Genomic DNA, 10,589 nt, shown 5'->3' on the forward strand with positions numbered 1-10,589 from the left:
TTCACAGACGTGGTCCGAGACATGTCGTTTCGTTTCCCCAATGTAACTGCTGTCGCAACCACAACTCAGTTTGTAGACACCAGGGTATTGCATGTCAGGAATCACATCTTTAACAGATGGGATCCAATCACGGATTTTGTGTACTGTATTTAAACGAACCTGGATCTTGTGTTTGTTTAAGATTTTCGAAATCTTTTTGGTAACCCCTGCTATGTATGGTAAAGTGATGGTTTTGGTTGGATCCTCAGAAGGTTGTCTCCGCATGGCTGGGGAGACAGCTTTGCGGATTGTACGGTCCGATTTTTCGTTCATCCTGAGGGCTTGGTGTACGTGCTCCAACTCACTGGCAAGGTGGTGCTGGTCGGAGATGCAACGGGCTCTATGGTTTAGTGTTTTTATGAGGGAATTATTCTGTGGTGGATGGTGGTGGGAGTCAGGCTTTAGATAGGCATCCATGTGGGTGGCTTTCCTGTAGCCTGAATGTCCCAACGAGCCATCAGGTCTCTTCTCGATCAAAACATCCAGGAATGGTAGCTTTCCATTTTTTCCACTTCCATGGTGAATTTGATAGACGGATGTGTGGAATTGATGTGGTTGAGAAATTGGTTCAGTGCTGGCAGGCCATGTGGCCAGATGACAAACGTGTCATCTACATATCTCTTCCACAAAGAAGGACGTAGGGTGGATGTCTGGATGGCATCTGTCTCAAAATTTTACATGAAAACATTCGCTACCACTGGCGATAAGGGGGAACCCATTGGTATACCCTCATTTTGCCTGTAGAATGTACCATTCCAGGTGAAGTATTTATTGGTAAGACCATGCCTTACCAAAGTAGGTACATCTGGATTCAGTCCTTGTTGGACCAAGTCTTCAATGATTGCAATGGTGTAAAGTACAGGTACATTGGTGAACAGAGAGACTACATCGAAACTGACAAGCAAATCATCCGGAGACAGTGAGATGTCCTTGATTAGAGAAACCAAGTAAGCTGAGTTAAGTACAGCTGAGGTGGACTTGCCAGTGAAAGGAAGCAGAGTCTCAGTCAGAAATCGGGCCAGTTTGTAGGTGGGTGAGTTAATCGTGGAGACGATATGACGGAGCGGGGTACCTACTTTGTGGATTTTTGGAAGGCCATACAATCTGGGTGGTCTAGCAGCCGAAGTTTTAAGGGAGCTCTGCTTGGTTTGATCGATTTCGTGATGATATTGTTGGTTTTAGTAGCTAAGCAGTTGGTGGGATCTCTGTTGATTTTGGTATAGTTGCCATCATTAAGAAGGTCCTAAATTTTGTTGTTGTAAATTGTTTTATCCATGATGACAGTGGGATTGCCTTTGTCGGCTGAGAGGATGACAATGTCATCTCTGTTTTTTAATTTAGAGAGTTCAAAACGCTCGTCAAATACAAGATCCAGGTTCTTTTCAATACAGTACACAGAATCCGTTATTTAATCCCATCTTGATTTGGCGCTTTCGTGACTGCAGGAATTACTCTTTGGTTCTTTCGGTAAAGTCATAGAAAGATAAAATAATAAATGTAATAATAGCATACGACGTTTCGATTGCAACACAAGCAATCGTCATCAGGTACAAATGCAAGAGAAAACAAACCTGGTAAACTTACACATATAATGCAATACAACACAGATAGTCGGCTAATATAACAGTCAACACCCTACCTGGTTGATTACGTTCTTTCAAACATTGCTAAATTTAAGAGATAAAACACAGAACCGGAGACACATAGACAGACACATAAGCAGAGAGAGATGACACAGAGACACAGAGAGAGAGGCAAACACATAGGCACACAGAGAAACAACGCCTCTGTGTCGAGGCATTACATAGAGAGAGAGGGGGACAGAGAGAGAGAGGGGGGGTAGAGAAATTAGCATGTCAATGAGAGACCAGACGCAACAGCAGGAAACAAAGCAAGAAAACGAGGGGAGACGTAATGACGAACTGTGTCCTGCAGTGAGATCTGAATCCTGAGACCTGTCATTATTACACATCATAATTGTTAAAGTGAGAATCATAAAAACAGAGCGAGAATCATGATTGTTAAAGCGAGAATCATTGAAATTATCACGATTGGTGATTCCAAAGAACACAGGATGAGATGTTACTATCCTTTGTGCAAGCACTTCCAAGAGTTCATGAACAGTGAGCCTGGTGAAATTTGGGGAACGCATCGTCAGTAGTGACCCTTTGGTTCCTAGGGTGTTTCGGCCTTTCATACTATACACCCTCCCCAAAGGCGGCCAGCGACAGGGTGATCAATCCTACGCTTGCGTCCCATTCCCAATTAGTCATAGGAGTTGCCTTGTTGTTGGTAGCCAACATCCCATGGGACTATGCATGGCAGGGGCGTCCTCCTCCCTGAGTCAAGCATTGTTGACTGCATACCTCCTGGCCCTCTCACTTTGGGGCCCAGCTGGGGTCTTTCCTCTTCATCCAAAGCCACTGACTGCTGCCTTCTGCCGCCTCCGATACAGCTTTGATTGCCGAACGCTGGCTCTGGCTCTTAATTCCCAGGTCTCTAAGCAGTCTGGTTGTAGATGTTGCCACAAAACCTCTGCAGCCCACCTCCACTGGTCGGACTTCTGTGTTCCAGCCATGATGCCGTGCTTCGGCAGCTAGATCGGCATAGCGCAGATGTTTTCGCTCATAAGCCTCATCTACTGAGTCCTCCCAGGGTACTGTGAGCTCAATGATGAAGACCTTCTTGAGCGAACGGGACCAGAGCACCACGTCAGGTCTTAAGGTGGTGGTTGCGATCTCCGGAGGAAACACAAGTTGCCGGCCAATGTCAGCTAGCATTTTCCAGTCGCGGGCCAAGCGCAGCTGGTCTCGCTCTATTGGTGTAGAGCCGCTCTTCGGTGGTTTAGCCCCTTCGCAGACAAAGGTCGTCCGTAAGGGGTGTGATGCTGCTGGGGGTGGTAGGGAGTTGGTGGCAGCTCGCTTGTCCTCCATGGCGGACGCAAGGTTTTTAAGGACTTGGTTGTGACGCCAAGTGTAGCGTCCTTGGGTGAGGCTTGTTTTACACCCTGTGAGAATGTGCCTGAGGTTGGCTGGCATGGCACAGAGGGCACAGTCCGGATCTTCACCATACCATTGGTGAAGATTAACTGGTGTTGGAAGGATGTCATATGTTGCTCTGATGGAGAAGCTCAACCGCCTCGCTTCCGTGGCCCACAGATCCTTCCAGCTGATCTTCCACTTCTCCACACTGTCCCATCGAGTCCACTGTCCTTGTTTGGCAAGAGAGACTGCCTTGGCCCACCTTGCAGCCTCCTCCTGATGGCGTACTTCCTGCACTACCATCTTCCGCCACTCTGGTGCAGTGGCCTTACTCCAAGCAGCACGGCTAGTTAGCCCAAGGCCTCCTCTCCCTTGCTGAACATGACCCACAATGTCAGTATGTCTGAGGGCTGCTGTTGCCTCCTGGACTGCTTTTCCTGGCCTCCATTTGCGCCCAGTTGCCAAGGTCGGCGCGTTGTTGCTCACCACTGGGTCTCGAGATTCATTCAGTGTCATCTGGAGCCTGGTTTTTGCACACTTGAATTCCTCGGTTAGACTGGTGAGGGGCAGCTTGAGGACACCATCTCCATAGAGGCCTATGGTGGTAAGGCATCGTGGAACTCCGAGCCACTTCTTTAAGTAGCTCGTGGCTCCTCTTTCCATCTTCTCCACTGTTGAGATTGGAACCTCATACACTGCTAGGGGCCACAACACCCGGGGTAGGAGACCAAACTGCAGACACCAGGCCTTTAACTTTCCAGGTAGCTGGGTGTTGTCGATGGACTGTAGGCTACTACTGATGTCTTTGCGCAGCTGTTGCACCTGGTCTTTGTCCTTCAGGCTTGCATCATACCACCTTCCAAGGCTTTTTACCGGCTGCTCAGACACTGTTGGGATTTGGTCATCTCCGATGAAGAATTTCAGGTCACAGAGTACTCCCTTCACAATCGAGATGCTGCGTGACTTGGATGGTTTAATCTTCATACGGGCCCAGCTGATGTTCTCCTCGAGTTTTCTGAGCAGTCTCCTGGTGCATGGGACAGTGGTGGTCAATGTTGTAATGTCGTCCATGTAGGCTCTGAGTGGAGGGAGGCGAAAACCAGAGTCGACTTGCTGTCCACCAGCAACCCATTTTGAGGATCTGATGATAACCTCCATTGCCATTATGAATGCCAATGGAGAAATGGTACATCCCGCCATTATACCTACATTCAGGCATTGCCATGAGGTGGTGAACTCTGAGGTGGTGAAGCAGAACTGCAGATCCTGAAAGTACGACTTCACCAGGGTTGTGATGGTGTCCGGTATGTGGAAAAATCTGAAGGCAGACCACAGGAGTTCATGGGGCACAGAGCCAAATGCATTAGCGAGGTCGAGGAAGACTACATGGAGGTCCCTTTTCTCCACCTTGGCCATTTGGATCTGGTGCCAGATCATGCTGGAATGTTCCAAGCAGCCAGAGAACCCTGATATTCCTGCCTTCTGTACAGATGTATCGACGTACGCATTCCTTTGCAGGTACTCGGCCATCCTCTGGGCAATGATCCTAAAGAAGATTTTACCCTCGACATTCAGTAAGGAGATTGGGCGGAATTGGCTGATGTTCACTGCATCCTTCTCCTTAGGGATCAGGACCCCGCCTGCCCTACGCCACACTTTGGGTATTATTTTCTTTTGCCAAGCTGTTCTCATAAGCCTCCAGAGGAACCTCAGGACGTCTGGTGCGTTCTTATATACTTTGTACGGGACTCCATTTGGCCCCGGGGCTGATGCTGTTCTTGCCCTTCGAACTGTGTTTTCCACCTCTTTCCATGTCGGAGGGCTGGTCTCAATATGATGTTCCGGGGGTTCAATGGGTGGGATATCTGATGGGATGGCCAGATGTTCATGTCGCTTTGAGTCAAAGTTTGTTGTTCTCAGGTGCTCTTCTAGGTCTTTCTTTGTTGTTTTTAGAACTCCACTTTTTTCCTTCGTGAAGAGACTTTTAAGGAACTTGAAGGGATCTTTATAGAATCGAGTTCTAGTTTGTTCTTTCTTCCTTCGGCGCTTCCGTAGGTTCTCTGCTCTACGGAGGGATGCCAACCGGGTTTTGATGTCAGCCTGAAGTGCCTCTATGCCCTCCTTTTCCACTTCAGAGGCTTTCTTCCACTGTTTCTTAAGCTGTCTCCTTTCTTGAACGAGGCGCTTGATTTCTTGTTGCCTCCTGGAAACTGGTGGGGTTGGAACCTTTCTCCCGCCTTTTGCCTCTTGCACTCCAAAGCTTTCTGCCCCGTACTCATAGATGATGTCCCCCATCCTCTCCAACTTCTTCTCCACAGTGCCTCGAAGTTTCTCGAGGGTCAAGGTAAGGTCAGTATTCACTGTTTCCCACAACTTCTTGTCACTGGCGCCACGCCACTTCACATACGGTCTGTGCCCTGGTAGTCTCCTCTCGATTGCAGGTCTCGGAGGCTGGGTGAGTTCCACTCCTGTTGTTGGTTCCACCTCAGTTGTTACTTCGGTGCTTGAGTTTACGTCCTCCATGACAGTGGTACTGATGCACTGCAAACTATGGTTTGCGTCCAGTTGCTGTGCTTCATTCGACTGATTTGATCGCTTTCGCAGAAAGTAATCAATGCGAGGCCTCTGTCTCTCTTTACCCAAACACCCCTTCTTCCCCCGGTGGATCCTCAACCCATGGTGTGATGTGACTTTCCTCCAACCACAGACACATACCTGCATCTGTTTGTGGCCTGCTGTTGCAGCGGAACTTGTGACAGTTGCTGTGGTGTTCTCTTGTGCTGTGCTCTCATTACTCGTAGTCGTTTCCGGTCCAGTCGTTACCATGTTGTCAGTCGATGAGTCATCTTCCGCCCCCGCTCTCGCAGACTCTAGGGGTATTCTCGTATGTTGACTTTCTGTAGCTAAATCGGGTGTTTCCAACATACTGCGAAGCATGGGAAACTACAGAAATGGGAAGCTAACCCATGACTGTCCCAGTGGGGTCTATTCCCTCCTGTCAGCCGTCTCTCCGTGCCGCCACAAGGACTTTCCCCTGTTGTCAGCTGATCTTTCTCAGCAGTCACTGGACAAGTCCAGATATTCAGATTCCAAAGAACACAGGATGAGATGTTACTATCCTTTGTGCAAGCACTTCCAAGAGTTCATGAACAGTGAGCCTGGTGAAATTTGGGGAGCACATACCCGCGAGACAACGAGAGCCAACAACGTGATCACACACACACATAACCACATATATAATAATCACACACACACATAATCACATACATAATAATCACACACACAATTACATACGTAATAATCACACACATATCTTCTTGGTTCTTTCGGTAAAGTCACGTAGAAGGGAAATAATAAAATAATAAAAATAAAACATCATAAAATAATAAAAATGTATTTCCCTTCTACGTGACTTTACCGAAAGAACCAAGAAGATGAATCCCTGCAGTCACAAAAGCTTTAAATCGAAATTCACACATACATAATCACAAAAACATAATCACAAAAACATAATCACACGCACACAAACCCCCAGACAACGAGAAAGCCAATAATAATCGACCCCACTTAATAATCACACACAATCACTTAATAACTGCACACACACAATCACATAATAACTGCACACACACAATCACATAATAACTGCACACACACAATCACATAATAACTGCACACACACAATCACATAATAACTGCACACATACAATCACATAATAACTGCACACACACAATCACATAATAACTGCACACACACAATCACATAATAACTGCACACACACAATCACATAATAACTGCACACATACAATCACATAATAACTGCACACACACAATCACTTAATAACTGCACACACACAATCACATAATAACTGCACACACACATAATCACTCACATAATCACGGACATAATCACTCACATAATCACATACACTTAATCATAAACACATAACTCACTCACACATAATCACACACAATCACATAATAACTGTACACACACATAATCACTCACATAATCACGGACATAATCACTCACATAATCACATACACTTAATCACAAACACATAACTCACTCACACATAATCACACGCAAACACATAACTGCACACACAGATAATCACTCACATAATCACAGACATAGTCACTCACACAATCACATACACGTCCAATAATAATTTTGAACACACACATGAATTACACTTAACATAAATTTCCAGTTAATAACACTTAATTACACATGTTAACATATTTTACGTAATAAATAAAAAAAAAAATTTTAAATCATATTTTCATTTTTACATTTTATTTATAATTTCACCACAATAGATACAACAGACGGATGATCTCACATGAGGAGCGTGAGTAGCGGCATGGAGAGTTCGACTCCTGCCACCTCGACAACCGCGACGGCGACGTCTGGGGCCGTTTGACCAGGGGAGTACCGAGACTTGCGTCGTTTACAGAGGACTATGGAGTGAAGATCTTTTGCTGAAGCAGTGGGGCGGAGGGCTAAGCAGCCATTCATGTGAGTAGGTAGATGGATGATGATGAAGTGGATGAAAATAACAATAACTATGATGAAATATTCTAGATTTTAAGCTTTCGTGACTGCAAGGATTCATACTCTTAGGTTTATTTTTTTCGGTAAAGTCACGTGGATAAAAATAAATAATAATAATAATAAAATAATAGAAATAATAATAGCAATAAAATTTAAATCACGACGAGGCAAAATTCCTCACTTTATACAGTAAATCTAGCTGTGACGGTCCCACCTGATGACGGAGACTTGTGTTGCCTCCGAAACGTCGTGATTTGTAATTTTATTTCTATTACTAGCTTTACTACCCGGCTTTGCCCGGGTCTTGGATCCACGACGCTAGGCCGCCTTTGTCTCCCCAGTGGCGATGTTCATACGCCACAGCAGTTACTCCTTTTGAGGCTGAGTCGACCTAGGGGAGGCCCAGGACCGGTTCAAATAATCGTCACCGGTGGTGGCCGTGAGCGGGAATGGAACTCGGGTCGCCGGGTTCGTAGCGTGGCGCGCTAACCACGACACTACAATGCGTTACGCTTCCGTTGTAGGATTTGTGTGAGGCGCGCCGATCCGCTGTAGGGTTTTAGTGAGGCGCGCCGATCCGTTGCAGGGTTTGTGTGAGGCGTGCCGATCTGTTGTAGGGTTTGTGAGGCGCGCCGATCCGTTGTAGGGTTTTAGTGAGACGCGCCGATCCGTTGTAGGGTTTTAGTGAGGCGCGCCGATCCCCCGCGATACAATAATACTGTCTAATCGCAATAATTTAATAATCGACCGACCCTATAATAGTAATTGCACACATTGTGGTGGGGGGGGGAGTGAAGAGGACGTGAAACTTTGTGTTAATGCGTGCGCTTATTTTTAACGGGAATAAAAAATGGCGTCCACCCAGCGGCCAAAAAGTCGCTACTCGTTGCCAGGGGCAACCGCCGTCCAATGAAAGCGGCGAAGGCGTCGCTACCCGTTGCCAGGGGCAACCGGCGTCCAATGAAAGTGCGTATGATCCGGCGACACACACACACACACAGACAGACAGACACACAGACAGACAGATTCACGATTTTATATATATAGATTATTTCTCTTATTTTTATTATTTATTTTTACCTACGTGACTTTACCGAAAAAAACCTTAGAGCATGATGAAAAAGTTACAACCAACACCCACTCATCTGCACCCAACACCCTCCCACCCGGTCATCTGCCACTCCCTAACCCACGACCCACCCAGCCATCTACAGAGACCTCCCCCCCTCACATCTCTCCGCCAGCCCACACTCATCTCATACCTGCATTGGTGCCCATCCAATCACCCGCCCATCCATTCACACACCAACCCAACTGATCACTCACCCACCAAATAACCCGGCCCCCCCTCCAACCTGCCCATCTGCTCACCCGCCCACCTGCTCAACCTGACAACCTATTCACCTGCCCACCGACTCACCCATCCTGCCGATCGCCAATCACCAGGACTAAAACCGCATCCCAAGAAAAAAATCTTATTTTACAAATGACCATCAGAGATCACGAGGCACAGATCGAACACATTAAGTTGCTGTAGATTTGAAACAATTCCAAATTAAAAATTCTAAAACACAGATGCAGAACAAAAAAATAGTAATGACTGCGACAAGTATAATTTTTAGGGTTAGACTACGTGAATATAAATGTGTCGTTAAAGCCGCCACCACCTGACACAGCCAATCAGTAAGGTTTGTCACTTAAATAAAAAGTGCAAATTAGTTACTACTTCAGCACACCGGTGGTGTATTGGAGAGTAAATCCACACCGATGACAATTCGAGTATGACGTATTGCTGGTGATTACAACCAGCTTCATCAGGCAATAGCCAGAATTGTCAAAAGGTAAATGCTGTGGGTTTACTCTCCAACACACAACCGGTGTGCTATAGTAACTTATCTGAATGTTCTGTTTAAGTGACAAACTGTAATGCATTGGCTGTGTCAGGTAGTGGCGGATTTAACGACACTTTTATATTTACGCGATCTAACCTAAAATACAAAAAATTTCGGATAATATTGCTTTGCGAAAGCCGACGTATAACTTTAAAACTTTAATAAGAATTTACAACGTGCAGTTTACTCTGAAGAAACCCAGCCTCACCCTATCTGGTGTAACTTGTCTGTGGGAAAAAACATCACCGTGTTCATGGTTACCGTGGGGTTTTTGCAAAATATATCAATTGCGACTCTTACTCCCTGACACTGTGTGTGTGTGAATGTAACGCCACGTCTACACAGGTGAGCAGGGCTGCCGCAGGGCACATTTCAGGGCGCGTCTCGTGGTGTTCATAATTGAACTGCAGGTGAAGTCAGGTTGTTTGCTTGTTCATCGTGGCTGCTCTGTAATTTTTTTTTACATCAAGCTGCAGTGGCTCTGAGAAATTAACTACCTCGCCTGGTATACAGGAGCTCGTGGGTTCGATCCCGGCCCTGACGCCTACTGTATATTTGTAGTCTGCGTGTCTCTCTCTCTCATCATCATCATCCCGGTGTCTCGGAGATGTTAATTACCTCGCCTGGTACACAAGAGGTCGTGGGTTCGATCCCGACCCTGACGCCTACTGTATATTTGGAGTCTGCGTGTCTCTCTCTCATCATCACGGTGGCTAGGAGATGTTAACTACCTCGCCTGGTATACATGCGGTCGTGGGTTTGACCCCGACCCTGATGCCTGCTGCTGTATATTTGGAATTTGCATGTCTCTCTCGTCGTGGTCCTGTGGATTTTTCTCCGCTCCCTCTGCTCTCCCCTCGACATTTAGAATCCACATCGCGCGTTTAGAGTATTTGGCTGAGAAAATGTCCACGGGAAAAGCCACTTCGCTGGGCTTTCATTTGTGGCCAGGTCGCCTTTGGGAATAAGAGCTACGTAGCTCAGTGGGCCTTACCTTGTGAAATTTATTTTTTTATTTTTTTATAGAATCTGCCAAACTCAGCGAGTCCAGGATTTAAAATGTCAACATTTGACAATAATAGGTGATGAAGACTTGTTTACGTGATGATGATTTTAAA

At 46.3% G+C, this 10,589-nt stretch overlaps 1 protein-coding gene across 1 annotated transcript in view; it reads left to right on the plus strand.

Moving 5' to 3' along the window:
- The window catches only part of AP3M2 (adaptor related protein complex 3 subunit mu 2), a gene marked incomplete at its 5' end in the record, with an annotated part of 280,782 nt that overhangs the window by 229,720 nt on the left and 40,473 nt on the right, over nucleotides 1-10,589 (plus strand). The window lies entirely within an intron of this gene.

The sequence above is a fragment of the Lethenteron reissneri genome, chromosome 65 (assembly GCF_015708825.2).
Source record: "Lethenteron reissneri isolate LAM-NWPU_2019-01 chromosome 65, ASM1570882v1, whole genome shotgun sequence".
Taxonomy (NCBI): domain Eukaryota; kingdom Metazoa; phylum Chordata; class Hyperoartia; order Petromyzontiformes; family Petromyzontidae; genus Lethenteron; species Lethenteron reissneri.